Raw genomic sequence first — 27,231 nt, 5'->3', positions numbered from 1 at the left:
GGGTGCTATTTATTTTAAGATTGAATAAGGAGACTAGTCTAGTGGGTGAGGCATATTACTGCACTTGGCAATTTGTTGCAGCAATCCAGATGCCAATGGCACCATGTCCAAACATTTGGGAGTACAGGTTTTGTATATGAATGGCACAGCAAGGCACAGATCGATGGGGGGGAGAAGGGGGCAAATGTGTGATCTCATATTGCAATATTTGTGCCATGTTTACTTTATCCTAGCTGACATGTATTTCCTTTTTTGCATCTTCTTTCAAGTATGTTTATGTAATTTGTGTTAATATTCTCTGTTTGCTGTATTTTGTGGATGGAACCCTATGAGGTGGGACCCCCCTCGTATCTCTGCTAGGAGACTCCCTATAAATTCAGGGTGAGAAGCGAGTCCTTCAGTGGTTCATTGATTGTCAGACCTTTAAAGAGCATTTCTCCTGAGTATTGATTTTTTTATTATTATTATTTTTGTATTTCTTCTGGTTTGAACTTTGATTATCTCGATCAGGATTGGGATTTGACTGGGAATGGGAATGTGGCAAAGTAGTGCCCCCTTCTGGGAATGTGGTGAAAAACTCAAAAGCAAACCGATCCTATCAAGTATACAGGAGTGATCCTCCTTTTGCTGTTTTTGCAAAAGTCAGTGTAGCAGTTCTTCTATAAGCTCTCTGTCCTTACACACACATGCATCCCTGTACAATCCATCCTTTCGGCAGAGCTTTTGTTTCATTTAAAGAGACAAGATGCAGATGAATTCAGTTAGCTTACGCTTTTCAAGATGCTGAGCAAGAGAAATGTTGTCAGTTATCAAAGGGAGCTACAGATGTGTGAAGTGCCTGATGAGCCTCCTCCGTGATAAACAGATGGCTTAGTGGGTTAAGGCTTCGGACTTTAGACCCTGAAGCTATGGGTTCAAATACCGCTACTGACAGTGTGTGACCCTGAGCAAGTCACTTCACCTGCCTGTACTCCAGCTGGAAAAACAATAACCATTAGTGCAACTCTCCTCAGACAGGAGGAGTGCCCAGACAGATGCCTCTTCTCACTAAAGGACACATAGGAGACTGCTTGGAGTTTGAGGACTCTTAGACTGCGAAAAACAAGACTCTGGTCAGATGAAACCAAAATTGAACAGTTTGGCTTTAATTCTAATCATCATGTCTGAAGGAAACCAGGAACTGCTCATGACCTGCACAATACTATTCCAAAAATGAAGCATGGTGTTGGCAGCATCATACTGTGGGGTTCGAGACTGGCAGTCTAGTCAGAGTTGAGGGAAAGCTGAGTGGAGTAAGTACACCGATATCCTTAATGAAAACCTGCTGCCGAGCACTGTGGATCGTAGGTTTACTTTCCCACAGGACAATGACACTAAGAAGAAACTGAGGGAATATCCTTAAGTGACTAAGCCACAGCCGAGACGTGAACCAAATGGAACATCTCTGGAAAGGTCTGAAAATAGCTGTCCAACCTGACATAACTTGAGAGGATCTGCAGAGAAGAAATTCAGGCACATCATACCCAGGACGACTCCAGGCTGGAACCACTGCAAAGGGGCTTCAACGAAGTACTAAGAGGACTGTATACTTGTGTCAATGGAATATTTCAGTTTTATTTTTACGTTAATAAATTTGAAAAATCTTGTTTACACAAGAAAAAGGGGGAAAAATTATTTAGCATAAGGCTCTAATATACCAAAATGTGACAAAGGTGAAGGGGTCTGAATATTTGCTGAAGGGCCTGTACAGTTTTTGTTAACCACACCATAACTAATCCCTAAAACCCATCTCACCGCTGCACTCTGGATATTGTCTCAATGGCATAGCTCACATGGCAATCCATTCATCCTTTATGAGAACCAACTCATTTTAATTTAGAGTCACGAGAAACTGAAGCTAATCACGACATCATCAGACACAAGGCAGACGAGAGCCTTGAACAGGTCCCCAGTCTATCACACAGCTACATTCATCCACAAAACCAGACGTCCACACCTTGGTGTCATTTCAAGATTATGAGTATCCTACCCTTTACATCTTCAAAATGTCGGAGAAGACCACCATGGACATGGGGAGGATATGGAGACTCCACACAAACAGTAAGAAAACCCTGCACAGTGACTATGAGAACATGAAACAGTTAAGCTACTTGTGATCCCCTTAGGGCTTGAAGGGGAGAAGCAATGATTTCTAAAATAATGGTTCAGTGGCAACTGGGCGACAGTCAACTCGGCGAATAGACAACTCAGCAAAAAGAGAATTCGGAAAAAGACAACCTGGCGAAAAGACAACTCGACTAAAGACAATTTGGCGAAGAAACAACTTGGCGAAATACAACTTGGCGACATCCTTTACCAGTTAGGAAATAGTTAGGTTCAAAGAGATTTATGAATTATATTTAAACGATAACGTGATTTAAAATGTTGAAAATAAATATATATAATTGACAAACAAACTTTATTCTGCAGATGGAACAAACTCTATCTTACATTATCTTCTGCAACCAAAATTGCTAATCCTTTATATAAATTGTATTGATTGTAATCGTATGAAAACATTATTTAGAATACAAAAGGTGAGTACGGCTAAAGGAATATCTTTACTCTCAACGTATTGGGACTCTCATAAAGCAGGTGATTCTGTGGATTTTCCAGCACCCTACGTTGTCATTTAAATATCATTAAAAAATCTCTTTTAACCTAACTATTACCTAACTGGTAAAGGATGTCGCCGAGTTGTCTTTTCGGCAAGTTATCTTTTTACCGAATTGTCTTTCACCGAGTTGTCTGTCGCCCAGCTGCCCCTGAACACTAATGGTTATAACAACTTCCCAATGCACATTGACATGTCCCTCTCTATTTCTCATTCCATCTGTGCTCCACAGAAAAAGCAAGAGAAATAACTATTTTAGCTCCTAAATAAATGGCTAACATGCTTATATTACGATCACCAAGTATGAAAGAGGAGCTGACGATTCTTATGGAGGTGTCACCAAGGGCTCTTTGAAGTGTCGTCACCCTGTTAGTTCGCATAAAACAACTGTCCACCTATCTATTTGATAGCCTGCTTATCGATTTCAGGTAATAAATGCTGCTCCCTGTCCTGTCAGCAATAGGTACAAGAAGAGGACCAACCCAGGAGAAGGATTAGCTTAGAGTATATAAACAAATCATCAATGTGCATTTAATAGGGAGCCTACCACACAATCTCAAAGGGCAGTCGGCATGCAGGTGGTTTCAGCTGTCACAAGTAAGTTGCGTGCTCATCAGGCTGGCATATACTGTATGTGCAGCAAAGTCAAACTGGTCCTCATTACCCTGCATTTTAAATTAACTGACGACTCCGTGTGAAGTTAGATGTATGGTCTGTGATGGTCTGGTGTCCTGTTCTGGATGGGTTCCTGCCTTCCATGAAATGGCGAGGTTGGACGCATGCACCGATACAGTGTGTTCCCGCACTCACCACACGATGAACCACCACATCACGAGCGCAGCTATACAATGGGTGACACCTCAGCAACCCACTAGTTCAAATGGAATGGAATGGAAGAACAGGGTGAGGTTTTGTACAGTAGCTGGAATGCTGCCACCAACCACCAAGTTTTTCCTGGATGCAGGTTAACTTCATTCCCAGGATGGAGCAATTGCAAGTTAAGGGCCTTGTTCATGGGCCCAAGTACCCTGGATGAATGCCCTTTTGTTTGCAGGCTTTGCCCAGAGTGACTTGTGGTTCAATTTGACCAATTTTGATGAGAGCGGATTATTCAGTCCAACATGCTCACTAATCCAATCCATCCAATTTCTCCTTTCTTGGTTTGAAGGTCTCTAAAGTCCTGCTGTCTGCCACATTACTTGGTAACTTATTCCATGTGTCTGTGGTTCTCTGTGTGAAGAAACACTTTCTAATGTTTCCAACCATGTCCCACTGCTCTTGTGGAAGAACTCATTCTGAAGTAACAGCTGGGTCTCCCACTTAGGGGTTGTTTCATCTACCAATGGCTCCTGCTGTGTAAGATGCTATTTGAAATGATGAGTGACTGAGTGAGTAAGTCTGACCCTAAATTAGCCCAAGTTAAGTGTAAGAACATCTCTGAGCCTCACTAAGTTCTATCATCTCATCCAGGTTGGTTCCTGCCTAGACGAACACCTTCTAATGGAGAAAGTGTGCTCAGGCAATGAATGGATACCATTATGAAACCATCCAACTCCTGAACATGTTTAATCAAACTGTTTGGACTGCCAACCCTGGCAGCATCAGGTGCAAGGCAGAAAATATCATGGACAGGATGTAATTCATTAGCTGAACTCAGTTGTATTTATTCTTACATAGCACACGAGCCATTAGCCAAATTAAATGAAATGGAGTTTCATCCTAGCTGGACCCGTCACCTCCCCTCACACACGCCAAATGCCAGACATGTTTAATGTTTCAACGCCGGTTATTTATTTGTGTTGTTCCGAGGAAGCGGACCTGTAGATCTGTGTGTTTGCATTTTTGAGGAGGCAGATGTTGGTCCCTTAATGCAGCACACATGTGATTGAGTTGCGGACGTTTCTGGAGCTCAGCCCAGAGCTTGTAGCACATTACCACACGGGCAAGCTGCACACTGGGCTGTGTAAAGCCATCAGGCTGGCAGCTTGGCTTTCATGCTGCCCTCAGAGAGAATGGAGCCCTCATCCCTGATAGCAACCATAGGCATTGTCCTGTGGGGCTTGTGTTACGCCAATGTATACATGAGGATGTATATAATTACTGCCTGGGCTTGAGGCACAGAAGAACACACTCATGGATGTCAGACACGTTATTGGTTTACCTGAAGCTGACATGTTTGACAGTAAGTCACTCATGCAAGTAAAGAAAAAAAGACACAAATCCCAAAACGTGGAGCTCTAATGGGAGACTGTAAGCCAAGGCCTTACAAAACAAAAAGAAAAAGCCTGATGGATGCCTAATTGGTTTCTGGTTTATTGCACTTTTTATATCCACCCGTCCATCCAAGTCCTGATGTTTGTTTTTCTAATGCCAAATTGGAGGAATTAGAGCCAGCTCTGTCAATCTCTATGTAGGAGAAAACTGAAATACCTGGAGGGAGCCCAGGAAGACACAGGGAGAACACGTGAACAGTGCGCACTGGTGGGAATTTAAACATTCATTCATTCATTCAGCCAGGCAGCCAGTTACTCATTCACTGCTTCAGTTTGGTATTCATCGATACATTCAGCCAGTCAATAAGCTACCTGTCGATCCGCTTATGCATTCATTTGTCGATTATTTCATTAGGTTAATCAGCCAAGCGTTAATTCATTCAGTCATTCATCCAGTCATCCACTCGATTGATCAATCCTTCAATCATTTTTCATTTGTTCATACTCCTCGTGTTCAGTCGATCAATCATTGAGTCGGTCAGTTAATTAGCTGTTTGTCAATTCATCTCCATTTGTTTATTATTTCATTAGGCTGATTGAATAAATCAATCTAGTAATCCTTCATTCAGTCATTTAAATTGTCCAACATTTAGTGAGTTGTTCCTTCATTCGTTCATGCATCCAATAATTTAGTGATTTATTCTGTCATTGCATTAATCATTATTCAAATTGTCTCCTCATTCATTCAATCATTAAAGTAGCTACTCATTCATTCATTTGTCTTTTGTTCCAGCCAGGGATTCACTCATTCACTCATTCATTCACTTATTATTGTTTTGACGTTTAGACATCCAATCCATCATTTAGTTAGTCCTCCTTTCATTCGTTCATTCAGTAGGTCAGTAAATTATTTATTTTTTTATTGTATCAATCATTCCTTCATTTGTCTACTCATCCACTAATTCTTTCATCCATTCACTCAGTAAAGTAGCTATTCATTCATTCGTTCATTCGCCTGTCCATTAATTCATGGAGCTGGTCAGCCAGGCATTCATACATTCACTCATTCAATTAATCTTTCATTCTGTTAGACATCAATCATTCAGTAAGTTGTCTATTCATTCTTTCCACCTGTCAGTCATCCAATAAACTATTTATTCATTTGTCCATATTTGGTCAGCTTAGCATACATTAATTCATTAATACGTTCATGGATTTGTCAATGAATTCAATCTGTTTTTAATTGTCAATAATTCCCTTTTCTCAGTCAGTCATTCAGCCTGATTTTCAGTGAGTTATTCATTCATTCATTCATTCGGTCACTCATTCAATTAACTATCTACTTCTTCATTCATTTATTTGTTCATTAAGTCAACCAGTGAATTATTCAGTTACTTGTTTGTTCATTCTTTTATTCAGCCTGTGATGTATATGTTCAAACCTTAAATCATTAAATTGTTTTGTCATTTGTGTATTAAATAATGTATTCAATGGGTGGTGCGGTGGGTAGCGCTGCTGCCACACAGTAGGAGACATGGATTCTCTTCCCCCTGTGTGGAGTCTGCATGTTCTCCCCGTATCTGCGTGGGTTTCCAAAGACATGTAGGTTAGGTGCATTGGTGATCCTAAATTGTTCCTGGTATGTGCTTGGTGTGCGTGTGTGCCCTGCCCTGGGTTTGTTTCCTGCCTTGTGCCCTGTGTTGTCTGGGATTGGCTCCAGCAGACCCCCGTGACCCTGTAGTTAGGATAGAGCAGGTTGGATAATGGATGGATGGATGGATAGATTATGTATTCAATTTCGTATTCATTCACTCGGGCATTTACTCACTCAGCATGTCATTCATTTATTAATTCATTACTTGAGTTTCACTTTCTCTCAGCCTGTCATTATTTGATTTAATCAATTCAGTTCATTTATTTTGTCATCCATGTATTTAATTTCCAAAGCCTGTTAATTCTAGTATAGGACAGGATTGTGTTTAATCACATCTTGGCAGCATCGGGTGACGAGCAAGAACCAGTCCGGGATGGCCCAGAACGAGCACACACACACACCCAAACACAGGCACACACACACGCGCGCGCGCGCACAGAGACACACACACACTCACACAGAGGCACACACGTGCCCACACACACAGAGACACACACACACGCGTGCACAAAGACACACACACCCAAACACAGGCACACACGTGCCCACACACACACACACACGCGCGCGCACAGAGACACACACACCCAAACACAGGCACGCACACACACACACGTGTTCCCTTATATCAGGACACTGTAAAGATGCTAATCAACCAAATCAGTGATGAACGATGCATACAATTAAACTAATTTGAGCCTACTGGCCATCTTTGCAAGACTGGAAGAAAATGAACTGCTCAGGAGAAAATCCATCTGGACACCAGGAGAACATACAGTCTACACACAGTGACAGTCATTTCACTTTCACGTTTATTTTACTGTAACGTAAATGCGCTCATAGCTTCATGCCAGTACACTGCTCTTTTTAAAGCTGCCACAGGAAGGCTGCAGTCAATCAGTAAATGTCTGACCTTTAGACTTCCCAATGCCTGTTTAGAGCATGGGCACCACAGGCTTCACTTGCCATGCAGGGCCACATTGTAAAAAAAATATGGTGCAGGAGGACTCCTGATTATATATATCACATTCAAAGATTGCCAAGTTACAGTATCTTTATTATGCTACTCTGGTAAAGGCACTATGTAAAAGAATTATCATGTCGTCTTTATTGTCCTCCATCTTGAATGGGCGCTATGTAACGCTTATGCTGTGGCCTCACCTCACTGTACGCCACTTACCTTTGATCTTCGCCCCTCTCTCCTAGATGGAAACGTGGACCGCCAGATGATGTGAGCGCTTTGTTCCCCACACCCGTGCTGTAGTGTCTTCCTCCGTAAGCTTTCGGTAGGAAACACATGTTTCTCAGAAGCTAATTTTGAGTAAGTGGAGCAGGGAGCCGTGCTGCCATCTCACTCGTCCCCCTTTCAGGTTTCAAATCCTGCACCCAGCTGCTGCTCAAGTGGAGCATCTATCTGGACGGAAAATGAATAAAAGAATGAATGATCTCGTGCTGCTGTGTGATGCTAACGCCGATCCGACTACAGGTTTCATTGCTTTTTTCACTTTATGGCGCGTCGAGGTCGCAGCAAGTGATTGAAAACCGCTAAATCACGTGAGTTCAAGTTGGCGTGACAAGTGATGTCAGCATTTGCCTTTTATTGTCGAATTTCATCCCGACCACGACGTTGATTCTGCACATCTCCATTCACAAAGCTTCAGGTGAGAGTCCGCCATTGAAACTAAACTATAAATCGCCAAGTGTAACTAGGAGAACATTGTCGCGGGGCCGCGGTCTTTCATCACAGGGTGACACTGAAAAACGACTTCGCCTTCAGTGCGATAGATAGATAGGAACTATAAGATAGATAGATAGATAGATAGATAGATAGATAGATAGATAGATAGATAGATAGATAGATAGATAGATAGATAGATAGATAGATAGATAGATAGATAGATAGATAGATAGATAGATAGATAGATAGATAGATAGATAGATAGATGGGGTATTGCATGACTGATCTCATAGGTACTGCGCTCTTCAATTACACTCTGTTGCTTTTGTTAAGCTCATCTTGCTGTCAGAAGTGACATTTTTAAAAATACTATCTATGTATGCATATCTATATGTATGTACTACTCAAATACATTAAAGGAACACTTTTAATCCAAGTATAGCTTCAAGTCAATGAAACTTGTGGGTTATTGATCTGATCAGTTAAGTAGCAGAGGGGGTTGTTCATCAGTTTCAGCTGCTTTGGTGCACTAGAGGGGCAATAATGAGACGACCCCCAAAATAGGAATGAATGTTTAACAGGTGGAGGCCACTGACATTTTTCCCTCCTCATCTGTTTTGTCATTCATTTTGCATAGGGTCCAGGTATCACCTTATACTACTAGTAGTGACACTGACCGTAGCCAAATGCAAAAACTTGGGCCGCAGCTTCAATGCTAAGGAGTGTGTCACATTGGCTAAAAAATGAAGTAAACGGGGATGGTGTTCACCTTCAAAAGTTCTACATAAAATCAGAGTCGCTTTATTTACTTCCGACGCTTGTTAAGTCACTTCACCTGGCAGTGCTTGCACACTACGAATACGGAAACATTCTGTTTTATACACAAATCTATTTTCTTGGCTAACTATCATATTAGGTTCATTTATATAGTTTCTTTTTGATACGTCTTCACTGGAAATGGATTTATTTGTATTAAATACATAAGCTACAGCACAATATCCATTCCAATAAATAAATAATTCATTTCTGTTTATTTCTAAATGGCAGAGTTGGCCATGTGCTAGCTACATGTAGAGTAATTCACTATAGTTTGTGGTGGGTTTATAATATGTGCTTTGGGAGCTGCAACTGGGTGACAGAGCGTAGTGCTGCTGCTGCTGCTGGCCCACAGGTTTAATGTCCTGGGTTCAGATCCCAGGCTGGTCATTGTCTCTGTGCATTCGTATACTCTGCTACCATCAGCTGCTGCAGCTTTCTGTCTTGCCTTTCGTATTGAGTTGCCTGTCTTGTATATCTGTTGTCTCTCTTTATATACAGTATATCTGTTATAGAACTTTATTACCCAGGGCACCATAGGCTCGTCCACCTACAAATGACAGTATATAATAGATATGTAGTGTTACAGATGGCCAGCAGCTCAACTCGGCCAGGACACCCCTGAGATGGAAGGATGGGGGAAGGAGGCTTTTTTAGGACACTGCCTCCCCCAAGACGCTAGATTTCAGCTTCCCTGGACTGCAGTGGTGCCCCACATTCCCACAGGGCACTGTGGGACATGTAGTTTAATACCACAGCCCTGCTGGGTACAGTGGGTATCGCCAGGGGATTCTGTAAAAGAACCTGGGGAGTCACGTCTCACCCAGAGCCCAGAAGTACTACCAAGTTACGGGGACGAAAACCCAGACGTACTTCCGGGCTGAAGAAGATTCAAGTTCTCCATCTGACCCGGAAGTGTTAGCAAGTCACGTGAACAGAAGGACAGAAGCACTTCCAAGTCGAGGACTATTAAAAACCCACTGAATCCAAACACAGGGGTCTGCTGGAGCCAATCCCAGGGCACAAGGCAGGAACCAATCCCAGGCAGGGTGCCAACCCACCGCAGGACACACACAAACACCAAGCACACACTAGGGCCAATTTTAAATCGCCAATCCACCTAACCTGTGGGAGGAAGCCCATGCAGACACGGGGAGAACATGCAAACTCCACACAGGGAGGACCCGGGTCTCCTAACTGCGAGGCAGCAGCGCTACCACTGCGCCACCGTGCTACCCACAAGACAACATAAAGTACATTAAAAAGATAAACGAAAATAACAAAATCTAAAAATATCAGCAATAAAATTCCTTTTTTAGAAAGGAAAGCACACAGTCCACCCTCTAAAAGTCCATTAAAAACAAGGATTGGAGGATACAACCTTTAGTGGTGCAGAGTCCAGTTTACCTCAACAATTAATCATCCAGATGTCCACGGATGCACTCTGTTCACCGGACACTCGTTTCCCAACAGAAGTTTTATCAAAATCGTGTGAGCGTCTCTTCGTCGTTCCTTTTTTTCCACTCTGGGCTCCTTGTGTTGCTGTGACCTCATCACGCCTCATTTCTCGTCTGCCAGCTATGCTCAATCCTTTCATACGGCTTCCCTCTCTCGCTGGACCCACAACTGGCGTCTCCTTGTGGAGCTGTCTCTTCCTCCCTGCCTGGAAGTAAGTGTTGCCGTCCTTGTGCCTCACGTCATGCCAGCCACATACCCTCGTCTGCCTGCGAGCCCCTGTGCTCTGTCCGAGTGTCTTGGCAGCGTTCTCAGTGGACTGTTCCTCTCCTTGCCTTCTCCTGCCCAGAAGTTTAAATCTCCTTGAGTCCCTGCCATTATCAGTTCTGGACAATCGGATTAAACAATGGCACATCTAAATTTCCTGGGTTTAACACAAGTTAACAAAATGTATTGTTACCAGCTATCAATGAGTACACAGCTGATTAGAAACCAATATTCTCAGACATGTTAAGTTCCATCCATCCATTGTCTAACCCGTTGAATTTGAGTTCAGGGTCACGGGGGTCTGCTGGAGCCAATCCCAGCCAACACAGGGCACAAGGCAGGAACCAATCCTGGGCAGGGTGCCAACCCACCGCAGGACACACACAAACACACCCACACACCAAGCACACACTAGGGCCAATTTAGAATCGCCAATCCACCTCATGTTAAGTTCCAAGTCAGGTAAATACAAACATTATCCAAGGAAGGAGCGGTTCTTTTATCACAATGTTATATTGTTTGTATGTTTAAGCAGATAAAATTCAAAGCGGTGATTGTTTTGCAAGACAGCAAATACCGATATCCTGTAGACAGCCATCACAATAATCAGTAACAGGATAACCCTTGAATTCAAAGGAAATTTGCCTTTTAACTTCTCGCCTCAGTCCAAACAATGGGTGCCTATTGCCTGTTCATCTGCTGGGTTTAACATATTTACATGTTTCTTTTCCTAAGAGAGAGCCAGTGTACAAAAATGTCCCCCTCTGAAACATGGATCCCTGACAAGTACCTTGAAATAACCCCCCCAAAGGGTTGCATCCCCTGATGGAATCCCCTTAATTCTCTACCACCCCATGTTTACTACGTTATATGGTCTACTTGTGGAACTTCCACAGACACACAGATTTTTGGGTAGAGTGGGTGTAACTGAAACCCCTCAGGTAGGCACTTTGCTGCCTTTATGCTACAAAGGTTTCTCAATTAGGATGCCCATCCCATTTCCTATTATCGGGGTGCCATCCACACAAAACATTAATGGTCAGCTCCCCTGAAGCCACAAACCGTCAGAACGATTTGACTGGACTGGCTGAAATGGAGAGACGAGTCCCCGCATTCTTGACGCCACTTGCGCCCTGGGTGAGCGTTTCTCATTGTCGTTGCTAATGGTGGTCCAGGCGACAGTTGTGACAGTACACCAGCAATAGCATATCTGGCTAGCTCTGGAGTGATGGTACCCACTACTGACGGCGCTACATAAAATAAACTTTGATTGGCTGTTCTCTTTATAAAGTGGCTTGTAATGCTGCAGCCAAACTAAATATTAATCCGTTTTATAATTTGCGCTGTCTATTAGAGCCCTCTAGCAGTGGTTAGTTTTAATTCAAAAGCGGTATGAGCTACAAAGAGCGGTCTATAAGATCACAGAAATGACGGAATACATTTCATGACTTCTCTCCATTTTCCAAATCTCAAGATTACAAGCCTGCTGCAGACCAGACTTGAATTGTGACAAGCATCTTATCCTTCATCTCCCATCAGAAAGGATTTAGAGGAATTCCAGCAGCGCATTCAGGCCACTGATCTTCTGTAAACAGTTGAGTGAAACACCAGCGTTGTATCCGTGAAATGCCAGGTGACTCTGACTTGTGTGTTTTCTGTTCCCGGGGTAGATGGGTCAGCAGGCCCGCTTCTTGCCTCATTTGTTTTGATGTTGCCGAGCTACAGGAATCCTAATCTGATTGGCTGAGGGCCACTGCGTATTGTTCACTAATTCATGCGCGACATCAAACGGCCCGTTAACGCAATGCGAGTGGAGACAATGGAGTTCTTGAGTCAGAAGTTTCTGGGGCCGCCTGTCACAGTTTATGTGGTGCCGGGACTCGGCGCACCCGCGTGCTCATTAGCTCTCCTTTCAGGCTGTCTGGAGCTAGCGACGTTCTTGGAATCAGGGCTAATTCAAAGCAGAAGAGGCTTAACATGAAAAGCATGTTTGTTTACAACTGGAGCTCAGGGTCCTGTTCTTCTGATTTTATATAGTGCCTTTCCATACTGAGCAGGACATTTTATTGTCCAAATATGTGTGCAGTGTGACCAGTAATAGAGGAAAGAATTCACTCAGGGTCACTGAGGAGTCGATAAGCACTGAAAGAGGCATCTTGTCATTTTATATAGTGCCTTTCAATATGGAACAGTAACTTGAGGCCCACCTCAGTCCTTATTTAGGCATATTAAAAAGCTGTTTGAACTGTTGGGGGTTCTGTAGTGATAAGAAATGACGGTTATAAGGGAGATAACAGACTAATGTGTTCTTCTCGCAGTTTTAAACTTTATTATTTCAAATCTGCCTCAGTCTCTCTCCTTTATATGATTGCACTATTAATTTGCCTTTTTATATAACACTTATCATTCCTATTTGTGCCTACAATATGAGCACTGGGTGGGTGAAGGCACTGAAGAATCGCTGACTACTAAAACATACATCTTGTCATATTAATATGGCACTTTTCATTATACAGTAGAATGCTAACACTGGGCATTTTATAGCCCTTATTATTCATACAGTACTTGTCTACGATATAAAACACCGAGAACATGAGCAAGAGATTCTTAACACAGCGGTTTATCAGTATAATGTATTCCAACAGGTGGAGCACTGCTACATGAAGTGACTTAAAAAATCAGAACTGACTTAAGGCTCATTACAGTCCTTACGGTTCTTACACATCTTTAGTATGAAGAGATCCATTCAGAGGTTGGTGAATATCCAAAGAACCCCTTTGCCATTTTATGTAGCACCTTTCAGTAAAAAACACTAAACCAGGGCCTGGCAAAGACCTCACCACACATAATCATATAGCAGAGATGCTCAGATTGAATCCTGCTGGGCTGTGTGACTTTTGTTTAGTTGTTTTTTCCCAACCTAAATTTCTAACTATAAGTTAATGGGGTTTTTTTTTTGTTTGTTTTTTACTTTAGTTACAGTTCACCAGCCTTATTTGCTGCTTTTTGATTTAAGCAGTTATAAGTGACAGCTTCTGGTTGCTTCTTGTTGTCTTAACAACTTTGTCATGGTTGATCGGTAGCCCAGAGGAGAAAGGAGTAGGGTTGTGGTAGAGCTAGCAATGCCGCCCCGTAAAAACTATCTTGTGACAGCCATGTCAAGAGAAATCTGAAATCAGTGGTGGAACGAAACAAAGAGAGATATAAAAAAGTCCATCCATCCATCCATCCTCTTCCGCTTATCCGAGGTCGGGTCGCGGGGGCAGCAGCTTAAGCAGAGAGGCCCAGACTTCCCTCTCCCCGGCCACTTCTTCCAGCTCTTCGGGAGAATCCCAAAGGCGTTCCCAGCCCAGCCGGGAGACATAGTCCCTCCAGCGTGTCCTGGGTCTTCCCCGGGGCCTCCTCCCGGTTGGACGTGCCCAGAACACCTCACCAGGGAGGCGTCCAGGAGGCATCCTGATCAGATGCCCGAGCCACCTCATCTGACTCCTCTCGATGCGGAGGAGCAGCGGCTCTACTTTGAGCCCCTCCCGGATGACTGAGCTTCTCACCCTATCTTTAAGGGAAAGCCCAGACACCCTGCAGAGGAAACTCATTTCAGCCGCTTGTATTCGCGATCTCGTTCTTTCGGTCACTACCCATAGCTCATGACCATAGGTGAGGGTAGGAAGGTAGATCGACTGGTAAATTGAGAGCTTTGCCTTACGGCTCAGCTCCTTTTCACCACGACAGACCAATGCAGAGCCCGCATCACTGCGGATGCCGCACCGATCCGCCTGTCAATCTCACGATCCATTCTTCCCTCACTCATGAACAAGACCCCGAGATACTTGAACTCCTCCACTTGGGGCAGGATCTCTCCCCCAACCCTGAGAGGGCACTCCACCCTTTTCGGCTGAGGACCATGGTCTCGATTTGGAGGTGCTGATTCTCATCCCAGCCGCTTCACACTCAGCTGCGAACCGATCCAGAGAGCTGAAGATCACGGCCTGATGAAGCAAACAGGACAACATCATCTGCAAAAAGCAGTGACCCAATCCTGAGTCCACCAAACCGGACCCCTTCAACACCCTGGCTGCGCCTAGAAATTCTGTCCATAAAAGTTATGAACAGAATCGGTGACAAAGGGCAGCCCTGGTGGAGTCCAACTCTCACTGGAAACGGGCTCGACTTAATGCCGGCAATGCGGACCAAGCTCTGACACGGTTGTACAGAGACCGAACAGCTCTTATCAGGGGGTCCGGTACCCCATACTCCCGGAGCACCCCCCACAGGATTCCCCGAGGGACACGGTCGAACGCCTTTTCCAAGTCCACAAAACACATGTAGACTGGTTGGGCAAACTCCCATGCACCCTCCAGGATCCTGCTAAGGGTGTAGAGCTGGTCCACTGTTCCGCGACCAGGACGAAAACCACACTGTTCCTCCTGAATCCAGGTTCGACTATCCGACGGACCCTCCTCTCCAGAACCCCCGAATAGACTTTTCCAGGGAGGCTGACGAGTGTGATCCTTCTGTAGTTGGAACACACCCTTTTCAAAGAGGGGGACAACCACCTGCCAATCCAGAGGCACTGTCCCCGATGTCCATGCAATGTTGCAGAGACATGTCAACCAAGACAGTCCTGCAACATCCAGAGCCTTGAGGAACTCCGGGCGTATCTCATCCACCTCCGGGGCCCTGCCACCAAGGAGTTTTTTGACCACCTCGGTGACCAATCCCAGAGATGGGAGAGCCCACCTCAGAGTCCCCAGGCTCTGCTTCCTCATTGGAAGGCATGTGAGTGGGATTGAGGAGGTCTTCAAAGTACTCCCCCCACCGACCCACAACGCCCCGAGTCGAGGTCAGCAGCGCACCATCTCCACCATATACAGTGTTGACACTTCACTGCTTCCCCTTCCTGAGACGTCGGACGGTGGACCAGAATCTCCTCGAAGCTGTCCGAAAGTCGTTCTCCATTGCCTCTCCAAACTCCTCCCACACCCGAGTTTTTGCCTCAGCAACCACTGAAGTCACATTCCGCTTGGAAGATGTATTACCATAGGATGACAGTCGCTCAATAACACAAGCCATGGCATTGATGGGCCCTGTTTTGACCCGGAACAACATCTGGATGGATGGAAGGCTAGAACTGTTTAGCAACCACTAGCAAAGCCGGTTCATTGCATCGTGGTAGTTTGATGGGCTGGAAATAACTGGCTGGGCATATTCTGCTGTTCCTCTTCAAAGGACATGGCTGTCCTCATTAGTCCTCATGCCACCCTGGCCGTCTTCTTTCCTTTGTCAGGTCTGACTTGCTGCAGTTCATCGCCCCTCCTTTTAAGCTTCGTCGGCTCCCCTCTGCAGTCTCACCTGCCTGATCTCTCACAGGTTGAGCCGCTGTAGTAATAATAAAATAATAAAATAATAAAACAATCATAGCTGTTAGCTACTGCCATCGGATTCCACTGCCCACGATTACGATTATTTCATGAATTTTCTGCAATACACAATATTTATCTAAATTCAAGCACTGAATCTGTCAGTTTCAGACATGTAGGCTGTACCCTACTTAATTACACATGAACGCTGAAATTTAGCTCTGTGTGGACTGAGTATGTACCTTTCTTTCTAACCATCTCTTTATTTTGCTCATCATTTGGGTGTGATGGCAGCCTCAGCTGCTGCGTCCTTGCTTTATTTTCCATCTCCACAGTTGTGTTGTTTCACAAGGACAAGTAACAAAGGTGGCTTCCTGATGTGCTCAACCAGAAGTTAAAATGATATACAGTATGAAGATTTCTACCGGTTGACAAATTTCTACCAGTGTACTGCATTCCTCTATAAACAAGGAAAATCAAACCTGCGTTTAGGACTTGAAGGAGAACACGCATGGTATTGTCAAAAAGAACCGCCAATGCTCTCAAAGCCACGTCTCAAGGCGCTCCTAGGATAGGAAGATCCTGCGCCAAGAATTATTACCAAAGAAAGTTCAGCTAGTGTAGTGCTAGAACAGTGATAACAATGTCAAAGAACAGTTTGTAACAGGCACAATACAAAATATATTAGAAAACTACACTACAAAAGATATTGGTATCCTTTAATGCAAACATTGGATCCGAAAGCAAAGAATATTAAGGGGTTATAGATTAAAAGGAGGGGCTTCATAGTACTGTGAAAATGTCTTAGGCACCCCAAATTTTTTTATAGATATTTTGCCTTAGATGTTTATTTTTTTTGCCTTCTGCCATTCGTGTGTCAGCAGAAAAGAGTACATTTGAGATTTGCGAACATTCGTCTTTCAACAAATTAAACATTACAGAAATTTTTTTTATATTTCCATAAAGAGAGTAACCTATATCAGGTCAAACCCATTGACTTTATACATCTCTGCGCCAGTGCATGATTAAACATAGAGGTGCAAAGGGTCGAGAACATCAAGGGTGGATGAAACCAAACTACAACAGAAATGGGTGGAGAAGGGCAACCAGACTGTAAGGTAAGAAGAAACAGGTTTGATTTTGATTTGATATACTTTGTTAATGCCCAAGGGGGAGGTCAGAGTGCAGGGTCACTCTTTGAACAGCACCCCTGGAGCAATTTTTACAAAGTAGGATCACTTCTGGAAGAAGAGTGAGAAGAGCAACACAACACAAGGGAGTCATCCTCTACGTTCTCTCCCAAGCAGACAGGGGTTTCAGGATAGGCTGACCTAGCTTTTCTGAAGAAGCACAAGAAGACAGACAAAGCTGAGGACCAGAAACACAGTAGTTAAACATGGACAATGAGGGCAGCTGACGAGAGACCCATCAAACTAACATCCTTTTAAAACTGTCAGAATTCCAGGACCAGTTATCAGCTCTGAACTAACAGAAACCACTCAAACTCAAGTCCGCTCCTGTACAGTCCATAAAAGTCATATCAGATGTGGTCTTAATGGAGGAGTTGCTACCGAAAAGCCATTGTGGAAACAGCCCAGAGACTCACCTAAACAGAGAAACACAAGCCCTGGGGTGCCAAACAATGACAGAAGGTGTACTGGACAGACAAATTCAGATTTGGAGGCAGTTTACCCAAACTTGGGTTGTATGGTAAAAATGTTGGGAAATTAAGGTGCTTTCTAAATAAACAGGATTCTGAAAAATTAATTCATGCATTTATTTCTAGTAGGATTGACTACTACAATGTGGTGTTCACTGGATGTTCAAACTGTTCTTTATACAGCCTCCAGTTAATCCAAAATGCTGCTGCAAGAATTATTACAAGAACAAGAAAATACGAACATATAACTCCAGTTCTTAAATCCTTACACTGGCTCCCGGTTAAGTTTAGGGATGTAAAAGACTTAACAAAAGACAACATAAAGGTTTGGGGTTTCCGGCCCCGTATATTGCAGACAAATCCACAATTCAAATCTGGTCAAAATATAAACAAAACAGTTCATATGCGCGACCCCGTTACAGGCGTCGGCGGCCATTTTATAAGGCAGGAGCCGGAAGTGGAGGAATGCTGGGAAGGAATCGTGAGGGAGGATGGGACTGATGACGTCAGGAAAGATGGCGGAGGAAGGGCGTAAGTAAACGTACTGCGGGAAGGCTTATGATGGCGGAGCGTCTTTTTTCCTGGAAGAAATCAAAGGAGAAAGGTTAGTACCCCGCCACTAGGGTTGCCACCCGTCCTTTAAAATACGGAATCGTCCCGTATTTGAGAATGAAATTGCGCTTGGCCCCAAGGGATGTGGCCCCCGCTGCAGTATGCGTCCCTTATTTTTTTGTATTAAAAGTGGTAACCCTACCCGCCACCTCCTGCCGGCGAACGTCTTTCAAAGCGGTTTAAGGTCCGTCCGCGGTCTCCTAATCGCGCGTGCGTGACAGGCAGATTTCAAAATCCTCCTTTTAACATATAAAGCATTAAATGGCCAAGGTCCGGCTTACTTGTCTGAACTTATCATGACTTACAAACCTGAGCGCACATTAAGATCTCAAGATGTCGGTCTGCTTATGATTCAAAGGATTAATAAAATAACAGTGGGAGGTCAAGCTTTTAGTTACAGGGCCCCTAAACTGTGGAATGGTCTGCCTGCTACTATAAGAGATTCCCCTTCAGTTTCAGCTTTTAAATCCTGGCTGAAGGCTCACTACTTCAGTTTAGCATACCCTGACTAGAGCTGCTGATTAACTGTACAGACTGCATCTCTGTTGTTAGTCATTAGCACTAAAACATAAGTAGCATGATAGTTATAATTTGTTACTAACCCTCACCTATTCTGTTTCTCTTCTCGGTACTCAACTGTGGCACTCGGTGCCACGGCCCACCTGCCAAGTTGTTTTGCCTGCCTATGGTAAAGTCATCTCTGATGAAGGATCGCAGGAATTGTGAGAAAGAGGGGTCCTTTCATCGGATTAGCGCTATTTCAGCTGTGGAATGGCCAAATTGGGGAGGCAGCTTGATGGCCGAGGTCACCAGGAATCTAAACAAATCCAAATCATATTATGTGATATCATCTACTGTTAAATTCTGCTCCATACTTAATATTGTGTAATATTTTTATTTTTATACTGTATTGAGGATTTGTTCTGTTCTGTGTATTGTATTGACACCCACTGCACGCCCAACCTACCTGGAAAGGGGTCTCTTTTTGAACTGCCTTTCCGAAGGTTTCTTCTATTTTTTTCCCTACAAGGGTTTTTGTTGGGAGTTTTTTCGTGTCTTCTTAGAGAGTCAAGGCTGGGGGGCTGTCAAGAGGCAGGGCCTGTTAAAGCCCATTGCAGCACTTCTTGTGTGATTTTGGGCTATAGAAAAATAAATTGCATTGTATTGTATTGTATGGTATACTGATACCGTAAACGTACAGAAAAAAAAACCCACATTTAAAAATGGTACAGTTCCAAAATTTGGGGATTTTTCAGTACTGGATGTAAATGTCAGCCCTCCTCTCAACAAAACACCCAGACACTTGCTATTGCAGTTGTGAAAAAAACTGCAATACAGTAGATACAGAAGTCAAAGTGAACTTGTCAAGGAGTGTTAGTTACAAGGAGATGTCAACACAATTAATGGCTCTCTGTAGAAACTAAGAAAAGACCTGAAGTTAAAAGAAGGCAGCAGCCAATAACAGCAGGAGTAGAACAACTAAAACCAGTAGTAAAGAAGAGTGCTGTCACAGAATCAGCCTGGTCTCCATGCACAAAGTCTGCATTAAGTACTCCAGGTGAGGCCACACTAGTGTGTTATAAAGCTTAAGCATAACCTGTGTAAGCCTTCAAAGCAGATATTGAGAGAATACAGAAGGGAGAATTGATACCCCTGGAAGTGAAAGAATAACACCTAGTCAAGACATGCGGCATCTTGTAGTTTGTGAGTTTATATTCTACCACTGCTGTTTCAAGGACAATGGCTCAAGAAAAGGAGAGGGAGAGAATGAACCCTAAGCAATTTCTCAAAGATGACAATTGGGGCCCATCAGGAAGCCACTCAGTGCGGCTAGCAGTGCCCACATGATCACCTGACATAGAGAGAGCCATTGTGTAAGGAACACAGAGTCAAAGGGTAAGTGACCATGACTGCCACTGCATGAGGGAGATTTTCTTCAGTGCCCAGGCACAGATAGTTTGTTGGAATCCCAACAGTGTAAGTTTCCATCCATCCTCCCTGCCATCACAGGGTGGACGGCTCAAAAGAGAGTGTCAGTGTTGCCTTCATTGATTCTTCACTGGTGGCACTCTTTTGTTTTCAATACCCTGCTAAATAACCCACCAAATCATTTTAAAGAGAATACAAGACAAAACAGCTAAAATAAGGAAGCACGTCCAAATCGGTCATGTATTGATCAGATTTCCACCTTACGATTAATTGTGGGACAGTCTCTTGAGTGGAAGTCTTCAGTATACATCAAATTCAGAAACTACAAAGAGGCTTTTGACAGTATAGGTACTCAGTCCCTAAGGAAACTACTTAGATATTATGGAATTCCAACAGAAATAGTAAATAAAACCAAGAATTCATTTGATGGACAGATTCATGGACCAAATTTCATCTTGATAACATTGATTTTCCCTGCTAATGTAAGATGGAGGGTGGAGCATCTGTTTAAATCTGGTATGATTTTTTTAAGGTGTCCAATCTAATATTGTGTGCTACAGAGTTCACAGGAAAGAGTACACTTTTATTCAAATTAATTTTGAGTCCAGCTACCTTTTAAAATTGTGATAATGCATTAAGGACCAATGGTAAAGATATTAGGTGGGCCTGATATATAAAGTACCCTAACATCATAGTATTGTGATATTTTCTGTTTGAGTCCTTCTCTTATAATCCCCTTTATCTCTGTTTTATTACAAAAATGAATAACCAATGGCTCAATGGCTATTTCAAAAAGCATTGGTGACAGAGGGCACCCTCGTCAAGTACCACATTCTACTTTGAAGTAATTTGAGTCATGTTGTTAATATTAACTGAGGCTTCTGAACTGATCTAAAGAAATTTTATCCAAGCAGATATATTTGGGCCAAACCGAATTTTTTGCAGTATGGTGAATAGATACTCTGTCAGAAGGTTTTTCTGCATCCAAAGGTAATGGAATCTCTGGTGTTTTAGATTTTGTGAGTGAGTATATTATATTAAATCGGCGCCAAAGGTTTGAAGCTAAGTGTCTGCATATAATGAATCCAGTTTTGTCTTGTGATATTACACAAGAAATCACTTTCTCCACCCTTCTAGTTAAAACTTTAGAGTATCTTAACATCATTATTTAGAAGTGAAATTGGTCTGTATAATGTACATTCAAGTAAGCCTGGATTTTTCTTTGGAACAAATGCAATTAAAGCTTGGTGAAAAGTTTGAGGTAACATTTTGGAGTGTCTAGCTTCCTTGAATGTTGTGAATAATAATGGAGCTAACTTAGTTGAATTTTTTTAAAATAAAATTTCCCTCAGTAGCCATCAGGGCCTGCTGCTATCCCACTTTGGATTTATAGCATCCAGTAGTTCAGAGAGTGTCAGAGGTTTGATAGTTCTACACTAAGATTATCTAGATCTTTGCATTGTGTCAAGAAACTTCTTAGATTCTCTTCTTCTTTAAACCAAGTATAATATAAGGACTTGTAGTACGTAAGTTTTCTGTGGTCGATGATTGTATCTTCTTTTCCATTGCTAATTTCTGTTATTGTGTTGTGAACTTCCTGCTTGTGGATTTGCTGGGCTAAAATCTTATTAACCTCCCCTCCTTGTTCATGATAATTATGTCACATTTTAAAGATGAGCTGTTCCATTTCTTTTGTTGTCAAAGAGGTTAAATTCTAATTGCAGAGCCTGTCGTTTCCTGTAAAGTGCCTCATTTGGAGACCCGGCGTATTCATCATAGTTGATAATTGTTTGGTAATGAATTTGGTTGCAAAATGAGTGTGCGGGGCATAATATTTCATGCTCCAAGATCAGAGGAGCATGATTAGAGATATGGATAGCTTGTACTTACAAGATTTGATAGTAGGCAATAAATTATTATAGATGAGGAAATAATCAATTCTTGTGTAACTAGTGAGAGAAATTAATATTCTCTTAAATTAGGTTTTAAGAATCTCCATGGGTCTGATTAGTTATGATCTGTTACAAACTTTGTGAGTGTCTTTGAGGTATTAGATGTTATCGTCACTGCGGCTAGACATCTACACAGGTCTGGATTTAAAATCTCCAGCAATATTTATTTTATTAATGCTCATATTAGGAATTGATGCAAATACATTTCTGAAAAAACCTTTATCATCCACATTAGGTGTATATATATTTATCAAAATTTCTTTGGAATTATAAAATTCTGCATTACCATGACAGTATCTGGCCCTGAAGGACGACATATGCCTGATGCTACAAACGGAACTGCTTTATGTATTAAAACTCCCACAGTTCTGGTTTTCTTTATATAGAGCTAGATTGAAAAAAAAATGACCAATCCAGTCTCTTTGCAGTCAAAACTGGTCCTTACTTATTAAGTGAGTCTTCTATAAAAATGCTATCTTAGCCTTTGGACCCGTGGGGTGGAAGAGTACTTTTTCCTCTTTATATCATGATTGAGGTTTTTGACATTCCCGCTTACAAAGTTCAATGTTTGGTCAGAGAGATACAGCTCCTGAACTTTAGGGAAACATTTTGTAATCTTAAGTCAAAGTAATGTGTTATTTCAAGATTTAACCTTCACACTGATTTCATATTGTTATTGTCAAGTATCATGGCTAAAGACCTTGTCATTCTGTTGGCACTTACAATTGTGGTGGTAAAAAGAATCCATAAATAGTAATTTGCTCTTTTTACCTTTCTTCCTGCCAAACCCTCCCCCAGTTTCCTCCCCAAGAGAGGTAAACCACACAGAGTCCCAGTTCTCTAACATGATAAGAGACAGGGTACATCTTAAACATAAATATACTAAAAAGGCATTTTTACGCCATATGTAGTTAACTAGCACAATACCCTCGCTTTGCAGCGGAGAAGTAGTGTGTTAAAGAAGTTATGAAAAAGAAAAGGAAACATTTTAAAAATAACGTAACATGATTGTCAATGTAATTGTCGTAGGCTTATTTTAGTATTGAGAGTGAATTTGATGATTGTAATGAGTTTAATTTATGATTGTAAATGTTGTGTATGAGAAATGCACATTTTTAGGATGTAAGGATCTCTTTGTATAGGATGTTTGCAGTTCTGCCCTCGGGCTGTAAAATGACCAAACTGTGTGCTGAGCTTACTCTTGAGCAAGCAACGTACAGTTGGCACTGTGAGAAGCAGTCTTGTGTCAAGTCAATGCTGACCTTTTATAGAGTCTGGCCCTGTGACTTATTTATTATCATAGCGAAGCAGACCCTTACTGGAAATTGGAGGTGTTTGAATTAGAATTAGTATTTGTGAGGTTTAGATAGATAGATAGATAGATAGATAGATAGATAGATAGATAGATAGATAGATAGATAGATATGAAAGGCACTATATAATAGATAGATAGATAGATAGATAGATAGATAGATAGATAGATAGATAGATAGATAGATAGATAGATAGATAGATAGATAGATAGATTCTTTTATGATCCCAAGGGGAAATTCCCATACTCCAGCAGCAGCATACTGATAAAGAACAATATTAAATTAAAGAGTGATAACAATGAAGGTATAACAGACAGACAATAATTTTGTATAATATTAACGTTTACCCCCCCCTCGGGTAGAATTGAAGAGTCGCATAGTGTGGGGGAGGAATGATCTCCTCAGTCTGTCAGTGGAGGACGTCAGTGACAGCAGGCTGTCGCTGAAGCTGCTCCTCTGTCTGGAGATGATCCTGTTCAGTGGATGCAGTGGATTCTCCATGATTGACAGGAGCCTGCTCAGTGCCCGTCGCTCTGCCACAGATGTCAAACTGTCCAGCTCCATGCCTACAATAGAGCCTGCCTTCCTCACTAGTTTGTCCAGGTGTGAGGCGTCCCTCTTCTTTATGCTTCTTTTTAGAGGTAGCCTGAAAGAAGAATGAGCAGTCCTTCCACTGTTGAAGCGGTGGAGTAAAGAAAAAGGGAGCAGTGAGCCCAATGAACTGCTGAGAAAAGTAAGGAAGAGAGTGAGGAGGCACATGAGCGCCGGATGTCATTAATGTATATAGGCATGGAGCCAACCACGTGGTAGGTGCGCAGACAGCGGCCGTGTGGAAAAAGGAAGGGGGACAGTGATGGCCAGAAGGACAACCATCTCTGCAGCAATCCACCAATCAGGCCTGTATGGTAGAGTGGCCAGACAGAAGCCTCTCCTTAGTAAAAGGCACATGGCAGCCCTCCTGGAGTTTGCCAAAAGGCACCTGAAGAACTCTCAGGCTCTGAGAAACAAAATTCTCTGGTCTGATGAGACAAAGATTGAACTCTTTGGTGTGAATGCCAGGCATCACGTTTGTAGGAAACCAGGCACCGCTCATCACCAGGCCAATACCTATCCTAAAGTGAAGCTTGGTGGTGGCAGCATCATGCTGTGGGGATGTTTTTCAGCGGCAGTAACTGGGAGACTAGTCAAGATAAAGGGAAAGATGACTGCAGCAATGTACTGAGACATCCTAGATGAAAACCTGCTCCAGAGCGCTCTTGACCTCAGACTGGGGCGACGGTTCATCTTTCAGCAGGACAACGACCCTAAGCACACAGCCAAGATATCAAAGGAGTAACTTCAGGACAATTCTGTGAATGTCCTTGAGTGGCCCAGCCAGAGCCCAGACTTGAATCCGATTGAACATCTCTGGAGAGATCTTAAAATGGCTGTGCACTGACGCTTCCCATCCAACCTGATGGAGCTTGAGAGGTGCTGCAAAGAGGAATGGGCGAAACTGGCCAAGGATAGGTGTGCCAAGCTTGTGGCATCAGATTCAAAAAGACTTGAGGCTGTAATTGCTGCCAAAGGTGCATCGACAAAGTATTGAGCAAAGGCTGTGAATACTTATGTACATGTGATTTCTCAGTTTTTATTTTTAATAAATTTGCAAAAACCTCAAAGTAAACTTTTTTCACGTTGTCATTATGGGGTGTTGTGTGTAGAATTCTGAGGACAAAAATGAATTTAATTCATTTTGGAATAAGGCTGTAACATAACAAAATGTGGAAAAAGTGAAGCGCTGTGAATATTTTCTGGATGCACTGTATATACAGGTTAGGGGGTAAAGCCGTTTCCCCAGCTTGGGTGTTGCAATAGGACATGGAATATACCTAACTTTTGTAACTATACTTCAAAGAATGAGCATGCGAAATTTCAGCTTCCCACCTATATGGAAAGTGGGAAAATTAGTGATGAGTCAGTGAGGGCTTTGACTTTTTATACTGTATGTTGTCAGAAACTCCACACAGAGTCATAGCAAGGTTTTTGGGCAGCAACCCGCATAAATGGTATCCTGGCTGCAAAGTCACAAAATGTTATAGAGCACTGATGTGCACAGAACCGAGTCCAAAACAGAACTGAGGGAATAAGGAAAAGGTGGAGGCTTTTAAAGGGAAAGACAGGAAATGAAGTCAAAGGGGTTGGGCTCATAAGGGTCTTCAGCCATAGGCTCGAGCCCAGACATGACATCACAGGGGGCGGAGCCAACAAAGTTTTCCTCCATAGGCTCGGACCCAGAAGTGACGTCAACAAGTCCAGGTGGAATCTCCCGTGGATGGTCTGCAGGAAAGCGAGAAAAAGAGTCAGTGCACTCTGCCACATCCCGGTCTGACTTTACTTAAACCCTTTAGCTGCCTCCCATGCAGACGTGTGTGACAGTGTATAGATGACAGGCGGTAACAAGGATAGCTAAAATCACGTGCATATATACATAGATTTACATTGATTTGAAATTTATAAAGGAACTCATCATGGCACCCGGAGTGCATACTGTTTCATAAATCCATTTTTTTCTTGTGTATGTGTACTCTGTTTTTGCCTTTCAAGCAATAACAAATTTTTAGTACAGAATTTAAGCTTGGCTTCTATACATGAAGCTCCTGGAAGTCTAAGGTACTATCCATTCAAACCTGCAAATACACAAAGATCTCAGTCAAAAAATTACAAACATCTGTCAATAGATGCCTCCGGAAAATTCTTCAGCTTCACTGGCCAAACACAATTTAACATCCTACCTTGTGGGAACAAACAAAACAGTTTATTATAGAGGATGAAATCAGGAAAAAGGAGATGGAAGTCTGATAGAACAAACATTAAGAAACCCAACAAGCATTAAACCGAAGCTTAAAAGGGAACCCTAAGAGAATCGAGTCAAGTAACACCTGAGGACATGAAGGGCAACATTCCCAGAAGGGGCAAATATTTGGAAGGGGGAAGAAAAAAATTATGCAGGGTTGTTTAACAAAGAAGCAGTAAGATGCAAATGGCAAAGGCAGCAGCAGCTTAAATCTGACTTGATCGTTTATAGCCGTGTGAGCTCATCATAATGCTTCTATGGAAGAAAAGTGAGGAAAAAGAAGTGAAGGAATGAGAATTACTAATCTGTTCTGGGTCACACATTTGATACAGCCATTCCACATGCACTTCAGAACATTTCATCCACCTGAAACTAAGCATGTTTGGGCCTAGCCAGTACTTGGATGGGAGACCACCTGGGGAAAAAGCTTGGGTTGTTGCTGAAATAGGAGCAGGCGAGGCCAGCAGGGGGCACTTACCCTGGGATCTGAACGTGGATCCCAATGCCCCAGTGCAGTCATGTCATCTTCGGATGAGATGTAAAACTGAGGTCCAGACTCTCTGTGGTCATAAAGGATCCCTGGCAATCCTTCGTAAAGAGTAGAGTGTATGCCACTGTCCTGGCTAAATTGCCATCCACAGCCTGGTCATTCTGGCCCCCTAGTCATCTCTCTTACCACTTCACCATCTAAAAGCAAATGGTGGTGAGCGTACTGGCAGATGCTGCACAATAGTGATGGTTGAACTGGCTCCCCACTCACTGAAGAGCTTTGAGTAGTGAGAAAAGTGCTTTTTAAATGGAAATAATAATAATAAGTAAGTGAGTATTATTAA

This window comes from Polypterus senegalus, chromosome 8 (assembly GCF_016835505.1).
Source record: "Polypterus senegalus isolate Bchr_013 chromosome 8, ASM1683550v1, whole genome shotgun sequence".
Lineage (NCBI taxonomy): Eukaryota > Metazoa > Chordata > Cladistia > Polypteriformes > Polypteridae > Polypterus > Polypterus senegalus.
This window is presented reverse-complemented; position numbering follows the sequence as displayed.